This window comes from Salmo salar, unplaced genomic scaffold (genome assembly GCF_905237065.1).
Source record: "Salmo salar unplaced genomic scaffold, Ssal_v3.1, whole genome shotgun sequence".
NCBI classification, from domain to species: Eukaryota; Metazoa; Chordata; class Actinopteri; order Salmoniformes; family Salmonidae; genus Salmo; species Salmo salar.
In genome coordinates, this window is record NW_025548884.1 from 1 (window position 1) to 18062 (window position 18062).

Sequence of the window (18062 nt, forward strand, 5' to 3'; positions counted from 1 at the left end):
GTCAGGGGTCATGGTGGTACGCCGCTGGATGCAGGGGCAGTTCTCCTATGACAGTCTTCAGTCCGATGCTGGAGATGTCTCGGAGCTGTTCCTTGTCTGCCAGCATGTTGTAGTACAAAGTGTGTCCACTATAGTCTCGACCTGGTACTCCTTCACACTTACTGACCAGCGGACCTAGGCTGGAACACAGCACAATATATATATCAATATAATACCTGGTACTCCTTCACCTTACTGACCAGCAGGCCAGGCTGGAGCACAGCACAATATATATATCAATATAAACTGCCTGGTACTCCTTCACCTTACTGACTAACAGACCCAGGCTGGAGACACAACACAATATATATATCATATAAACTGCCTGGTACTCCCCTTCACCTTGCCTGACAACAGACCCAGGCTGGAACACAACACAATATATATATCAATATAAGCAACCTGGTACTCCCTTCACCTTACTGACCAACGGACCTAGGCTGGAACACAACACAATAGGCGTATTATCAATATAAACTACCCGGTACTCCTTCACCTTACTGACCAACGGACCCAGGCTGGAACACAACACAATATATATATCAATATAAACTACCTGGTACTCCCTTCACCTTACTGACCAACAGACCCAGGCTGGAACACAACACAATATATATATCAATATAAACTACCTGGTACTCCTTCACCTTACTGACCAACAGACCCAGGCTGGAACACAACACAAATATATATATCAATATAAACTACCTGGTACTCCTTCACCTTACTGACCAACAGACCCAGGCTGGAACACAACACAATATATATATCAATATAAACTACCTGGTACTCCTTCACCTTACTGACCAACGGACCCAGGCTGGAACACAACACAATATATATATATCAATATAAACTACCTGGTACTCCTTCACCTTACTGACCAACAGACCCAGGCTGGAACACAACACAATATATATATCAATATAAACTACCTGGTACTCCTTCACCTTACTGACCAACAGACCCAGGCTGGAACACAACACAATATATATATCAATATAAACTACCTGGTACTCCTTCACCTTACTGACCAACAGACCCAGGCTGGAACACAACACAAATATATATATCAATATAAACTACCTGGTACTCCTTCACCTTACTGACCAACAGACCCAGGCTGGAACACAACACAATATATATATATCAATATAAACTACCTGGTACTCCTTCACCTTACTGACCAACAGACCCAGGCTGGAACACAACACAATATATATATATCAATATAAACTACCTGGTACTCCTTCACCTTACTGACCAACAGACCCAGGCTGGAACACAACACAATATATATATCAATATAAACTACCTGGTACTCCTTCACCTTACTGACCAACAGACCCAGGCTGGAACACAACACAATATATATATCAATATAAACTACCTGGTACTCCTTCACCTTACTGACCAACAGACCCAGGCTGGAACACAACACAATATATATATATCAATATAAACTACCTGGTACTCCTTCACCTTACTGACCAACAGACCCAGGCTGGAACACAACACAATATATATATCAATATAAACTACCTGGTACTCCTTCACCTTACTGACCAACAGACCCAGGCTGGAACACAACACAATATATATATATCAATATAAACTACCTGGTACTCCTTCACCTTACTGACCAACAGACCCAGGCTGGAACACAACACAATATATATATATCAATATAAACTACCTGGTACTCCTTCACCTTACTGACCAACAGACCCAGGCTGGAACACAACACAATATATATATCAATATAAACTACCTGGTACTCCTTCACCTTACTGACCAACAGACCCAGGCTGGAACACAACACAATATATATATCAATATAAACTACCTGGTACTCCTTCACCTTACTGACCAACAGACCCAGGCTGGAACACAACACAATATATATATCAATATAAACTACCTGGTACTCCTTCACCTTACTGACCAACAGACCCAGGCTGGAACACAACACAATATATATATCAATATAAACTACCTGGTACTCCTTCACCTTACTGACCAACAGACCCAGGCTGGAACACAACACAATATATATATCAATATAAACTACCTGGTACTCCTTCACCTTACTGACCAACAGACCCAGGCTGGAACACAACACAATATATATATCAATATAAACTACCTGGTACTCCTTCACCTTACTGACCAACAGACCCAGGCTGGAACACAACACAAATATATATATCAATATAAACTACCTGGTACTCCTTCACCTTACTGACCAACAGACCCAGGCTGGAACACAACACAATATATATATCAATATAAACTACCTGGTACTCCTTCACCTTACTGACCAACAGACCCAGGCTGGAACACAACACAATATATATATCAATATAAACTACCTGGTACTCCTTCACCTTACTGACCAACAGACCCAGGCTGGAACACAACACAATATATATATCAATATAAACTACCTGGTACTCCTTCACCTTACTGACCAACAGACCCAGGCTGGAACACAACACATATATATATATCAATATAAACTACCTGGTACTCCTTCACCTTACTGACCAACAGACCCAGGCTGGAACACAACACAATATATATATCAATATAAACTACCTGGTACTCCTTCACCTTACTGACCAACAGACCCAGGCTGGAACACAACACAATATATATATATCAATATAAACTACCTGGTACTCCTTCACCTTACTGACCAACAGACCCAGGCTGGAACACAACACAATATATATATCAATATAAACTACCTGGTACTCCTTCACCTTACTGACCAACAGACCCAGGCTGGAACACAACACAATATATATATCAATATAAACTACCTGGTACTCCTTCACCTTACTGACCAACAGACCCAGGCTGGAACACAACACAATATATATATCAATATAAACTACCTGGTACTCCTTCACCTTACTGACCAACAGACCCAGGCTGGAACACAACACAATATATATATCAATATAAACTACCTGGTACTCCTTCACCTTACTGACCAACAGACCCAGGCTGGAACACAACACAATATATATATCAATATAAACTACCTGGTACTCCTTCACCTTACTGACCAACAGACCCAGGCTGGAACACAACACAATATATATATATCAATATAAACTACCTGGTACTCCTTCACCTTACTGACCAACAGACCCAGGCTGGAACACAACACAATATATATATCAATATAAACTACCTGGTACTCCTTCACCTTACTGACCAACAGACCCAGGCTGGAACACAACACAATATATATATCAATATAAACTACCTGGTACTCCTTCACCTTACTGACCAACAGACCCAGGCTGGAACACAACACAATATATATATCAATATAAACTACCTGGTACTCCTTCACCTTACTGACCAACAGACCCAGGCTGGAACACAACACAATATATATATCAATATAAACTACCTGGTACTCCTTCACCTTACTGACCAACAGACCCAGGCTGGAACACAACACAATATATATATCAATATAAACTACCTGGTACTCCTTCACCTTACTGACCAACAGACCCAGGCTGGAACACAACACAATATATATATCAATATAAACTACCTGGTACTCCTTCACCTTACTGACCAACAGACCCAGGCTGGAACACAACACATATATATATATCAATATAAACTACCTGGTACTCCTTCACCTTACTGACCAACAGACCCAGGCTGGAACACAACACAATATATATATCAATATAAACTACCTGGTACTCCTTCACCTTACTGACCAACAGACCCAGGCTGGAACACAACACAATATATATATCAATATAAACTACCTGGTACTCCTTCACCTTACTGACCAACAGACCCAGGCTGGAACACAACACAATATATATATATCAATATAAACTACCTGGTACTCCTTCACCTTACTGACCAACAGACCCAGGCTGGAACACAACACAAATATATATATCAATATAAACTACCTGGTACTCCTTCACCTTACTGACCAACAGACCCAGGCTGGAACACAACACAATATATATATATCAATATAAACTACCTGGTACTCCTTCACCTTACTGACCAACAGACCCAGGCTGGAACACAACACAATATATATATATCAATATAAACTACCTGGTACTCCTTCACCTTACTGACCAACAGACCCAGGCTGGAACACAACACAATATATATATATCAATATAAACTACCTGGTACTCCTTCACCTTACTGACCAACAGACCCAGGCTGGAACACAACACAATATATATATCAATATAAACTACCTGGTACTCCTTCACCTTACTGACCAACAGACCCAGGCTGGAACACAACACAATATATATATCAATATAAACTACCTGGTACTCCTTCACCTTACTGACCAACAGACCCAGGCTGGAACACAACACAATATATATATCAATATAAACTACCTGGTACTCCTTCACCTTACTGACCAACAGACCCAGGCTGGAACACAACACAATATATATATCAATATAAACTACCTGGTACTCCTTCACCTTACTGACCAACAGACCCAGGCTGGAACACAACACAATATATATATCAATATAAACTACCTGGTACTCCTTCACCTTACTGACCAACAGACCCAGGCTGGAACACAACACAATATATATATCAATATAAACTACCTGGTACTCCTTCACCTTACTGACCAACAGACCCAGGCTGGAACACAACACAAATATATATATCAATATAAACTACCTGGTACTCCTTCACCTTACTGACCAACAGACCCAGGCTGGAACACAACACATATATATATATCAATATAAACTACCTGGTACTCCTTCACCTTACTGACCAACAGACCCAGGCTGGAACACAACACAATATATATATCAATATAAACTACCTGGTACTCCTTCACCTTACTGACCAACAGACCCAGGCTGGAACACAACACAATATATATATCAATATAAACTACCTGGTACTCCTTCACCTTACTGACCAACAGACCCAGGCTGGAACACAACACAATATATATATCAATATAAACTACCTGGTACTCCTTCACCTTACTGACCAACAGACCCAGGCTGGAACACAACACAATATATATATCAATATAAACTACCTGGTACTCCTTCACCTTACTGACCAACAGACCCAGGCTGGAACACAACACAATATATATATCAATATAAACTACCTGGTACTCCTTCACCTTACTGACCAACAGACCCAGGCTGGAACACAACACAATATATATATCAATATAAACTACCTGGTACTCCTTCACCTTACTGACCAACAGACCCAGGCTGGAACACAACACAATATATATATCAATATAAACTACCTGGTACTCCTTCACCTTACTGACCAACAGACCCAGGCTGGAACACAACACAATCTAACTGGTTCTCTCGTTCCAACAGAAGCTAGTCCAGAGTTAATCGAATGTCATGATAAAACCACCTTGTTACCCCACTGTGAACCATGTGAAGTGGGTCCCTTGTTTAAAAAGGGCTGTTGTTTAATCAGAACAGACTGAGTAACACACTACCATATTACCAGTTAGGCTGAGTGCCTCAACCAGACAGTTTTAGGGCCTCTTATCAGCAGCAGAGAGAGGAAGAGACCCGTTTATTACACAGTACATCATCAGTTGAGCCTACTTGTTCTAGCCATCCAGGTCAGTGTCACCTGATCCTTCATCTCTGTAATGAGAGATCTTTGCGGGGTTTTTTAACACCTGTAACTGCCATTTACTGCAATCTAGAGCAACAAAAAAATGGCCTTAAAATGATATCTTTTGTGTTTGTTTTCTTACATAGTGGTGCAGCCAGTCCACAAAGAGGCACAGCGCCTTTCTTACATTCTGCATTCACGACATACAACAGAGTAGATTACTACTTCAAAATGGCAACGATACGAAAGCAGGCAAACTGCAGTGTTACTGTAGCCTATATTAACATTAGAAATGTGTGAGAAATACAGCCTAGAGAGATGAATTTTAATTAATCTTCTTATTGATCACATAATCCCTTAGAAGCCTAATTCTAATGGTTTGTTGAGAGTGAGAGCCAAGACGATCACACTGCCGCTGGCTCATAAGCACCGAGACATATCCCCCTAGCTGGGGCAAGGAAGATAAAACCAATGCTGCTCTGACATGAAATATACAATAAGACACGCAAACTGAAGCAAACAGGGTTATTCAATAACACTGTCCATAGTGTTGTGAAACGATATGAATGAAAGAGAGTGAGAAACGGAGGCAGAGAGAAAGAGGCAGAGTGACTGACAGAAGCAGAGACAGAAAGACATAGCGACAGAGACAGAAAGACAGAGAGGCAGAAAGACATAGCGACAGAGACAGAAAGACAGAGAGGCAGAAAGACATAGTAACAGAGTGACTGACAGAGGCAGAAAGACATTGCGACAGAGAGGCAGCGACAGAGAGGCAGAGACATAGCGACAGAAAGACAGCGACAGAGAGAGGCAGAGGCAGAACGACATAGCGACAGAGAAGCAGAGACAGAAAGACACAGAGACAGACAGTGACTGACAAGAGGCAGAAAGACATAGCGACAGAGAGGCAGAAAGAGACATGGCAGCAGAGAGAGACATGGCCACAGAGAGAAGCAGAGGCAGAGAGAGGCAGAAAGACAGAGACAGAGAGAGACATAGCCACAGAGAGACATGGCAACAGAGAGACATGGCAACAGAGAGAGGCAGAGACATAGCCACAGAGAGAAGCAGAGGCAGAGAGAGACATAGCCACAGAGAGAGGCAGAGGCAGAAAGACAGAGAGGCAGAGCGACAGAGAGAGGCAGAGAGACATAGCGACAGAGAGAGGCAGAGAGACATAGCGACAGAGAGAGGCAGAGAGACATAGCGACAGAGAGAGGCAGAGGCAGAAAGACAGAGGCAGAGAGAGGCAGAGACACATAGCGACAGAGAGAGGCAGAGGCAGAAAGACAGAGGCAGAGAGACATAGCGACAGAGAGAGGCAGAGAGACATAGCGACAGAGAGAGGCAGAGGCAGAGAGAGGCAGAGAGACATAGCGACAGAGAGGCAGAAAGACATAGCGACAGAGAGGCAGAGAGACATAGCGACAGAGAGAGGCAGAGAGACATAGCGACAGAGAGAGGCAGAAAGACATAGCGACAGAGAGGCAGAGAGACATAGCGACAGAGAGAGGCAGAGAGACATAGCGACAGAGGCAGACAGACATAGCGACAGAGAGAGGCAGAGGCAGAGAGAGGCAGAGAGAGGGAGAGGCAGAAAGACATAGCGACAGAGAGAGGCAGAGAGACATAGCGACAGAGAGAGGCAGAAAGACATAGCGACAGAGGCAGACACAGAAAGACATAGCGACAGAGTGACAGAGACAGAAAGACAGTGACAGAGAGGCAGAAAGACACAGAGACAGACAGTGACTGACAAGAGGCAGAAAGACATAGCGACAGACAGAGGCAGACAGAGGCAGAGAGACAGACAGAGGCAGACAGATAGTTAGGGTCTAGATAGTCTCCCACAGGGCCGAGCCAGTCAGTCAGGTGATTCAGCCCCTCTCTCAGTCTCAGTGTTTGACAGCCATGTTTAAACCTCTATAATGGTGCCTGAAGTTCAGACAGAGACACCAGGGTTTCCGTTATAGAAAAACATGAAAAGCCAAAAAATGTATAATAAACTGTTGCCGGCCAAAGTGGCCAGGTGAAAACCAAACCCATTACAAAATAATAAACTAATGACCGTCATGCTTATTGGTCTATAGGTTCATTTGCATCATTTTGGGAATTAAATTGGCCTGTGTGTATTTTGGTTAGTCATCAATGCATCTTATTTATCCAACACAACTATCATAACCTACAGAGTGGGGTTTCTCCTGCAGCTCCTCAGCTTGTTGCTGCCGGAGTAAAACATGTGCTTCCAGAAGCCCATTTATTGCACATTCATTTTAAATGCTATTTGTTTGTGTTCAAAACAGTTTTGGTGCTCGATTAAGAGCTAATATTTGTATTTCTCAACTGGTAATTGAAGAGCGTCTCCCATTCAAGTGCAGGAATAAAAGCTGTCAGTGCGTCTCCCACCACTTTACAATGGAAGCTTTAGGCCATACGCATTTTGATTACATACTTAATGGTTTTTTAACCCGAATGTTTTATTTCATATTATGAGGCATGTTTTTCCTTGTTTTTAGAGTAACCTAAAGGCTAAATCCAACCATAGAAAGGTGGAGGCAATTATTTTACACTGAACAAAAATATAAAATCAACATGTAAAGTGTTGGTCCCATGTTTCATGAGCTGAAATTAAAGATCCGGTAAATGTTCAGTACGCAGAAAAAGCTTTTTACGTAAACAAATGAGTTTACATCCCTGTTAGTGAGCATTTCTCCTTTGCCAAGATAATCCATCCACCTGACAGGTGTGGCATATCAAGAAGCTGATTAAAAAGCAATATCATTACACAGGTGCACCTTGTGCTGGGGGACAAGAAAAGGCCACTAAAATGTGCAGTTTTTCACAACACAATGCCACAGATGTCTCAACTTGAGAGAGCGTGCAATTGGCATGCGGAATGCAGGAATATCCACCAGAGCTGTCGCCAGAGAATTGAATGTTCATTGCGCTACCATAAGCCGCCTCCAACATTGTTTTAGAGAATTTGGCAGTACATTTACATTTAAGTCATTTAGCAGACGCTCTTATCCAGAGCGACTTACAAGTACATCTAACCTGCCTCACAACCACAGACCACGTGTAACCACACCAGCCCAGGACCTTCACATCCGGCTTCTTCACCTGCGGGATCGTCTGAGACAGCTGATGACACTGAGGAGTATTTCTGTCTGTAATAAAGCCCTTTTGTGGGGAAAAACTCATTCTGATTGGCTGCACCCGCCTAGTCATGTGAAGTCCATAGATTAGGGCCTAATGAATTTATTTCAAATTGACTGATTTCCTTATATGAACTGTAACTCAGTAAAAGTGTTGCCTGTTGCGTTTACATTTTTTGTTCAGTGATTGAAGACTTCATAGGCAGCACGTGATTTTCAAGTTTGGGGAAGCATACAATTTATCCTACCACTTCTACCGTTCTGCATGTCAGTTATGATTTTCATATGCGCATATTCGTGGAACAGTTTCATAAAAATTGTTTTTAAACATTTGTTTATCAAAATCACTGTCACGTGATTAATCATAATCTGAATTAAAATGAGAAAAATCTCAAAGTTTAAAAAAGTCAACTAATGCCAGATCACCAGCCTCTCTGTCATATGGACACATTGATACACTGTGGTCCATTGGTGGCTAAAGAAATTAGCGCATGGAACTCACAGCCTATAGGCCAATGCAGCAGTAGGTCTATAACTTCCATCGCTCTTTCACACCGACGACTAGTCATTATTATCCAAGGGGAGACTGTTGGAAAGATTTTTCAAATAGCTTACTGTAAGGACTTTAATACACTGCTCAAAAAAATAAAGGGAACACTAAAATAACACATCCTAGATCTGAATGAATGAAATAATCTTATTAAATACTTTTTTCTTTACATAGTTGAATGTGCTGACAACAAAATCACACAAAAATAATCAATGGAAATCCAATTTATCAACCCATGGAGGTCTGGATTTGGAGTCACACTCAAAATTAAAGTGGAAAACCACACTACAGGCTGATCCAACTTTGATGTAATGTCCTTAAAACAAGTCAAAATGAGGCTCAGTAGTGTGTGTGGCCTCCACATGCCTGTATGACCTCCCTACAACGCCTGGGCATGCTCCTGATGAGGTGGCGGATGGTCTCCTGAGGGATCTCCTCCCAGACCTGGACTAAAGCATCCGCCAACTCCTGGACAGTCTGTGGTGCAACGTGGCGTTGGTGGATGGAGCGAGACATGATGTCCCAGATGTGCTCAATTGGATTCAGGTCTGGGGAATGGGCGGGCCAGTCCATAGCATCAATGCCTTCCTCTTGCAGGAACTGCTGACACACTCCAGCCACATGAGGTCTAGCATTGTCTTGCATTAGGAGAAACCCAGGGGCAACCGCACAAGCATATGGTCTCACAAGGGGTCTGAGGATCTCATCTCGGTACCTAATGGCAGTCAGGCTAGCTCTGGCGAGCACATGGAGGGCTGTGCGGCCCCCCAAAGAAATACCACCCCACACCATGACTGACCCACCGCCAAACCGGTCATGCTGGAGGATGTTGCAGGCAGCAGAACGTTCTCCACGGGCGTCTCCAGACTCTGTCACGTCTGTCACATGCTCAGTGTGAACCTGCTTTCATCTGTGAAGAGCACAGGGCGCCAGTGGCGAATTTGCCAATCTTGGTGTTCTCTGGCAAATGCCAAACGTCCTGCACGGTGTTGGGCTGTAAGCACAACCCCCACCTGTGGATGTCGGGCCCTCATACCACCCTAATGGAGTCTGTTTCTGACCGTTTGAGCAGACACATGCACATTTGTGGCCTGCTGGAGGTCATTTTGCAGGGCTCTGGCAGTGCTCCTCCTGCTCCTCCTTGCACAAAGGCGGAGGTAGCAGTCCAGCTGCTGGGTTGTTGCCCTCCTACGGCCTCCTCCACGTCTCCTGATGTACTGGCCTGTCTCCTGGTAGCGCCTCCATGCTCTGGACACTACGCTGACAGACACAGCAAACCTTCTTGCCACAGCTCGCATTGATGTGCCATCCTGGATGAGCTGCACTACCTGAGCCACTTGTGTGGGTTGTAGACTCCGTCTCATGCTACCACTAGAGTGAAAGCACCGCCAGCATTCAAAAGCGACCAGAACATCAGCCAGGAAGCATAAGAACTGAGAAGTGGTCTGTGGTCCCCACCTGCAGAACCACTCCTTTATTGGGGGTGTCTTGCTAATTGCCTATAATTTCCACCTGTTGTCTATTCCATTTGCACAACAGCATGTGAAATTTATTGTCAATCAGTGTTGCTTCCTAAGTTGACAGTTTGATTTCACAGAAGTGTGATTGACTTGGAGTAACATTGTGTTGTTTAAGTGTTCCCTTTATTTTTTTGAGCAGTGTATATCATTCACAATGGATGTTAAAAAACACTTTCCTACATGATGCCCTAATGGGTTATGCACCCCAACGCATATGGGTCCGGTAAATATCTCAAATAATAGCCTGTAAATTAAAACCTTCCCGGTCACGTTGTCCGGTGCCACATTTTCCTAATGGAAACCCTGAGACACACACACACACACACACACACACACACACACACACACACACACACACACACACACACAGAGAGGCAGAGATCTCTCACCACTTGACGGCCAGATTCTGGACCTCTCCGTTTTGTCTTCCAGTAGCTTGAGGATCATCTTGACCACCTTGCGTTCACTGTCATCGTCCAGCTTGATGGAGTCTTTCTGCAGCTCCGACATCAGGTCGTTGGTGGCCATGAATCTACAGGAACACACAGGGAGAAAGAAGACCCAGTTAGACTAACAGGGTTATGATGTTATATACAGTTGATGTCAGAAGTTTACATACACCTTAGCCAAATACATTTAAACTCAGTTTTTCACAATTCCTGACATTTAATCCAAGAAAAATTCCCTGTTTTAGGTCAGTTAGGATCACCACTTTATTTTAAGAATGTGAAAATGTGAGAATAATAGTAGAGAGAATGATTTATTTCAGCTTTTATTTATTTCATCACATTCCCAGTGGGTCAGAAGTTTACATACACTCAATTAGTATTTGGTAGCATTGCCTTTAAATTGTTTAACTTGGGTCAAACGTTTTGGGTAGCCTTCCACAAGCTTCCCACAATAAGTTGGGTGGATTTTGGCCCATTCCTGCTGACAGAGCTGGTGTAACTGAGTCAGATTTGTAGGCCTCCTTGCTCGCACACACTTTTCAATTCTGCCCACACATTTTCTATAGGATTGAGGTCAGGGTTTTGTGATGGCCACTCCAATACCTCGACTTTCTGTCCTTAAGCAATTTTGCCACAACTTTGGAAGTATGCTTGGGGTCATTGTCCATTTGGAAGACCCATTTGTGACCAAGCTTTAACTTCCTGATGGATGTCTTGAGATGTTGCTTCAATATATCCACATAATTTTATTTTCCTCATGATGCCATCTATTTTGTGAAGTGCACCAGTCCGTCCTGCAGCAAAGCACCCCCACAACATGATGATGCCACTCCCGTGCTTCACAGTTGGGATGGTGTTCTTCGGTTTGCAAGCCTCCCCCTTTTTCCTCCAAACATAATGGTCATTATGGCCAAATAGTTATATTTTTGTTTCATCAGACCAGAGGACATTTTTCCAGAAAGTACTATCTTTGTCCCCATGTGCAGTTGCAAACCGTAGTCTGGCTTTTTTATGGCAGTTTTGGAGCAGTGGCTTCTTCCTTGCTGAGTGGCCTTTCAGGTTATGTCGATATAGGACTCGTTTTACTGTGGATATAGATACTTTGTACCTGTTTCCTCCAGCATCTTCACAAGGTCTTTTGCTGTTGTTCTGGGATTGATTTGCACCAAAGTACGCTCATCTCTAGGAGACAGAACGCGTCTCCTTCCTGAGCGGTATGATGGCTGCGTGGTCCTATGGTGTTTATACCTGCGTACTATTGTTTGTATAGATGAACGTGGTACCTTCAGGCATTTGGAAATTGCTCCCAAGGATGAACCAGACTTGTGGAGGTCTACAATTTATTTTCTGAGGTCTTGGCTGATTTCTTTTGATTTTCCCATGATGTCAAGCAAAGAGGCACTGAGTTTGAAGGTAGGCCTTGAAGTACATCCACAGGTACACCTCCAATTGACTCAAATGATGTGAATTAGCCTATCAGAAGCTTCTAAAGCAATGACATTTTCTGGAATGTTCCAATCTGTTTAAAGGCACAGTCAACTTAGTGTATGTAAACCTCTGACCCATTGGAATTGTGATACAGTGAATTATAAGTGAAATAATCTGTCTGTAAACAATTGTTGGAAAAATTACTTGTGTCCTGCACAAAGTAGATATCCTAACCGACTTGCCAAAACTATAGTTTGTTAACAAGAAATGTGTAGAGTGGTTGAAAAACTAGTCCATTAATCTACAGGAACACACAGGGAGGAAGAAGACCCAGTTAGACTAACAGGGTTATGATGTTATATGTTCATAAGACATCCAACTAAAGAATCTTCTAGAGCAGAGGCCCACCTTCCAGCATTAGGGAACATCGTTCGCGCCACGTCTATTTCTATGTTGTTATTTTATATAGCTTACTGCACCTGGTATTCTCCCAGGCGGTCTCCCGTCCCAGTGCTAATCAGGCGTGTTCAGGGTGGTATGGCCACAAGCATACCCCCTTTTCCCTGAATTACATCCCTTGGCTCATCTCTGCAACTCCTCAAAGGGCTCGGGAGAGGCGAAGTCATGCGTCCTCCAAAACATGACCCGCCTGGCCGCCTACCTCTTTATCACACCGCCTGCTTGACCGGGATGTCAGCAGCACCAATGCGTCAGAGGAAACACAGTTCCACTGACAACCGGGGTCAACTTGCATGCGCCCGGCCCTGTCACAAGGAGTCGCTAGAGCACAATGAGCCAAGGAAAGCCCGACCGGCCAAACCCTCCGAAGGGTTTTAACACCACTGAGCTAAGAGAATGGAACCCTACAAAGGGTTTTAACACCACTGAGCTAAGAGAATGGAACCCTCCAAAGGGTTTTAACACCACTGAGCTAAGAGAATGGAACCCTCCGAAGGGTTTCAACACCACTGAGCAAAGAGAATGGAACCCTCCAAAGGGTTTTAACACCACTGAGCTAAGAGAATGGAACCCTCCAAAGGGTTTTAACACCACTGAGCTAAGAGAATGGAACCCTCCAAAGGGTTTTAACACCACTGAGCTAAGAGAATGGAACCCTCCAAAGGGTTTTAACACCACTGAGCTAAGAGAATGGAACCCTCCAAAGGGTTTTAACACCACTGAGCTAAGAGAATGGAACCCTCCAAAGGGTTTTAACACCACTGAGCTAAGAGAATGGAACCCTCCAAAGGGTTTTAACACCACTGAGCCAAGAGAAGGTAACAAGTCAAGTGCTCTGACATTAGAAGCCAAAGCAAATCAACACTAGTACAAAGATCAAGCTACTATCTCCGAGGAGAGGAACGATTGAAGCCTAAAGCACTAGATGATACCAGACAGACCAGCTCTGATCTCTTAGAGTGGTGGGGTAACTTTTACCATCAAATCCAATTTAATACATGGGAGTATACATCACACAAGATCAGCTTTAAGACACCATCTTGTCTCCATCTTAACACATCAAAGAACTCCTGGTGTGATTCAAGAAAGACCTTTTCCTAAATACTATGCTCCTCAACACTAGGCTCGTTTGATAATCTCTGACGCGTCGTCTTTCCCCCCCCTCATCGGAACGCAAGAAGCTTTTTAAACAAGAGGGACAGCGAGAAGGAAGAGAGAAAAATAATGAATAATGCATGAGGTCCATGGCCCACACTCACTGAGCGGCAGCCCCACAGCATGAGGTAATGGGCTGGAGCACCCACACTCACAGAGCGGCAGCCCCACAGCATGAGGTAATGGGCTGGAGCACCCACACTCACAGAGCGGCAGCCCCACAGCATGAGGTAATGGGCTGGAGCACCCACACTCACAGAGCGGCAGCCCCACAGCATGAGGTAATGGGCTGGAGCACCCACACTCACAGAGCGGCAGCCCCACAGCATGAGGTAATGGGCTGGAGCACCCACACTCACAGAGCGGCAGCCCCACAGCATGAGGTACTGGGCTGGAGCACCCACACTCCTCTCTCTCTCTCTAAACTGGTGCGTGGGAAAACACTTTCTACCAGGGGGTGATCTTCTATAGTGGAAATCAATCTTCACTACCACGGTACCACCACGGTACCACCACCACACTAGATAAACATTAGTAGGACCTTAGAAAATCTATTTTATTTTACCCAAAATTCAATTCTCTGTTTAGTTTTTTTCAATTTTTTTCTGTCAAAAATCACACTTAATTTTGTATTTTTTTTATGTGATGTTCTAAGTCCACTTTTGAGGTCTGGGTAAAATCTAAGAAATGCTCATTTTGGGGTGTAGATACCCTATAAATCTGTGGCACCAGCAAGAGACTTGTTTGGTTAGCGGTGTTTCTGTAGCACACATGTGATTGCTAATAATTGATGCAAATCATCATCATTATACATATCATTCTGCCAGGAAGGCTCCTTGTAGTTAACATTTAATTGAGAAGGTTTTTGGGAAAGCCTTTCCATCTACCAGAAGACTGTTGTCATTATTAGCATCATCGCTAACTGCTACACTTAGTGGTAGACAAACGGGCACACACAGACAGGGGCTTTCCCCAGCTGAAGGAAAATACAAATCACTGATACATTTTGTTCATGTTTTATAATAATCTTGGCCAAATGAACACAGTCTAACAAGTTCAAATCATTTAGTTGATTCCGTCCTCGTTCTCCACCACCCTCATTATAAAGGGCCCTAAATTAGACGAGGACAAGACTCACACCTACACAAACATGACAGAGTGGATAACATTAGACCTCCCACTCAAATGTGAAAGGCCATTGATTTCACCCTGCTAATAATGATGTCATCATGCAAACGTGCAGAAGCAAGGAGCACCCCTTTACTCCCTCTATAATGTGGTGTTAGAACTCAAATTCAAATAGGCCTAAAACTGACACAAATGTCAGATAGTCAGGCTCCACTCCCACCGCCAGGCTCCACTCCCACCGCCAGGCTCCACTCCCACCGCCAGGCTCCACTCCCACCGTCAGGCTCCACTCCCACCGTCAGGCTCAGAGGTTAGGCCTAAACTCTCAACAGCTATTTCTTGACTGATTCACTTCAGAGTTCTGATTCTAGAGGTGGATTTACAATGTCATTCAACCATGATGGATAATCCAGTGAGCTGGTGTCAAGTCATGCTTTTGGCAGCTGTATAAGCAATCCCTCAAAACTAGAAGGCAATGGGGGCACACAGTGGAACAGGCTTCCTGTAAAATAGTCCTGTACCATTTCTCACCGTCCCACCCCAGGTACCACAGAACACAAGCCACCGTTAGTCATTATTATGAACCTGAAATAGTCTGGGACCTGTAGAGTTATTGGCAAGACTGAGAATCTGGGAAGTAGCCTAAGTTGACAAGAAAGAAGAGAGGCTAGGAGTTCCCACACGTGCATAGGAAATCTCATCCAACCAGACGGCTCACTCTAGCAATTGAGCCTGGGGGTGAGGTTAATACATGGTTATGGTAAACCGTTTCAGAGATGGGCCCGAGAGACATTACATATTATTGGGGCACACTCAGTATGTCAGGGGACTGGTTACTTTCAATATGTTTTATAGTTGTAACATCTGACATTTCAGAGCAAATGTCAGTGACAAATGACTTTGTGTCTACCTATCTATCATCTCTACAGGTGTGGGAAACACTGGAAAACACCAGAACAAGACAACAGGAACGCAGCTTTGGATTCCCACAGGTGCACACATCTAAGATGATCTCTGTAGTGAAAAAACTGAAACATTTATCAGGTGGTAGATTACGACTATGTAGTTATACATGTATGCTGTGTAGTTATACAGGTAAGTTCATGACTCCTGGCAACTGTAACAGAATTGTGAAGAGCAGAATGCTGGCTTACATCATCATATTTTCTGTAAAAACAAGTGTTCCTCTAATGTGAAGTTGATATGGCTGCAGACTAATTCACGGTTTGGAAGTCAATCAAGTTGTTTCTAGTTCGTTGGTTCTGATTGTGTGTTTGGTATGGTTTATATAAACCACCTGACAGTGAGGTAGTGGTATGCTTCAAAGCTAGCTAAATCAGCTAACTACCTAACTACATACATGAACTACATTTTGACTCCCCGAGCAGCCAAAAACATAAACATGCTGGCTGAATTATGTTATGGATGTACTGTGGCTAGCTAACGTTAGCTAAGCAATCATTGATATGGCATTTGTAGACTGCTGGGATATGTGCAATGCCTTTTTAGCTAACTACTTAGTTAACAAACTAGCTAACTAGTGTAGTCCACTTGGTTGAGTTAGCTAGCTAAATTCGATAACGTTTTCTACCTCAAAACGTTAGCTAGTTTACTAGCTAGCGTTGACAGTAACGACTGTCAGAGCGAATTAGCCAGCTAGTTAGCAACATGACAGTGTTAAATGTAACTAGCTAGCTATATACTTTGCAAAACTGACAAATTATAAATATAATGTCAAAATGTTAATGTGGGTTCCTCGCAATAATCTGTTTATAGCGAGTGGCTAACATTGTTAGTTAGCTAGCTAGCTAGCGAACGTTAGCAGACTAGCCAAATGACAGAATTGATTTGAGGCCTAGCTAGCTAACTTGCAGGGTTTTCATATGGGACGATACCGGTTTGAGTAAAAGTTCAGAATCACAGCGTCATTTCAAATGCATAGACTGTTAGAATATTGTATTTACCTGAAATCCTTGTCGCTTGATGTCATTTTTTCCAATAGATTAGAGATATGGTATGAGGCGCTCGCCATGTTTGCAGTCTGTTGGAGTAGCCTGCTAGCAACCACTAGTCAGTATCACGGGGCGGAATTCTTATCCACTTATTTACCTATTTACTTCTCTTAACGATTGAAATCGATTCAGTTTCCACTGTCACTTTCCTTTCGATGGAGCGAAGTGATGATCAGCGGCGGAATAGCAGAGAATTTAGTCTCATCCTGCGGAGTTTTGGATGTGTTTGAATGGAGATCTCACTTTGCTCTGCAGAGAGGAGGAGCTGCAGAACCAGGCGATTTCGCTACTGGGGTCAAAGTTGAGTTTGTTATTGGGAGACGGGACCAGACTAGTGAGTTTGTTATAGGGGGACGGGACCAGACTAGTGAGTTTGTTATAGGGGGACGGGACCAGACTGGTGAGTTTGTTATAGGGGGACGGGACCGGACTGGTGAGTTTGTTATTGGGGGACGGGACCAGACTAGTGAGTTTGTTATAGGGGGACGGGACCAGACTGGTGAGTTTGTTATAGGGGG

The 18062-nt window shown here is 43.5% G+C and overlaps 1 long non-coding RNA gene across 1 annotated transcript; it reads right to left on the bottom strand.

Annotated features, from left to right (window-relative positions):
* Positions 1 to 118: 118 nt before the first annotated feature.
* On the bottom strand, positions 119 to 17849 carry LOC123733411 (uncharacterized). The gene is made up of 3 exons (XR_006763772.1): positions 17497 to 17849; positions 11303 to 11445; positions 119 to 179 (listed from the first exon to the last, which is right to left on the bottom strand). It is a non-coding gene; the product is annotated as an uncharacterized lncRNA (long non-coding RNA).
* Positions 17850 to 18062: the final 213 nt, after the last annotated feature.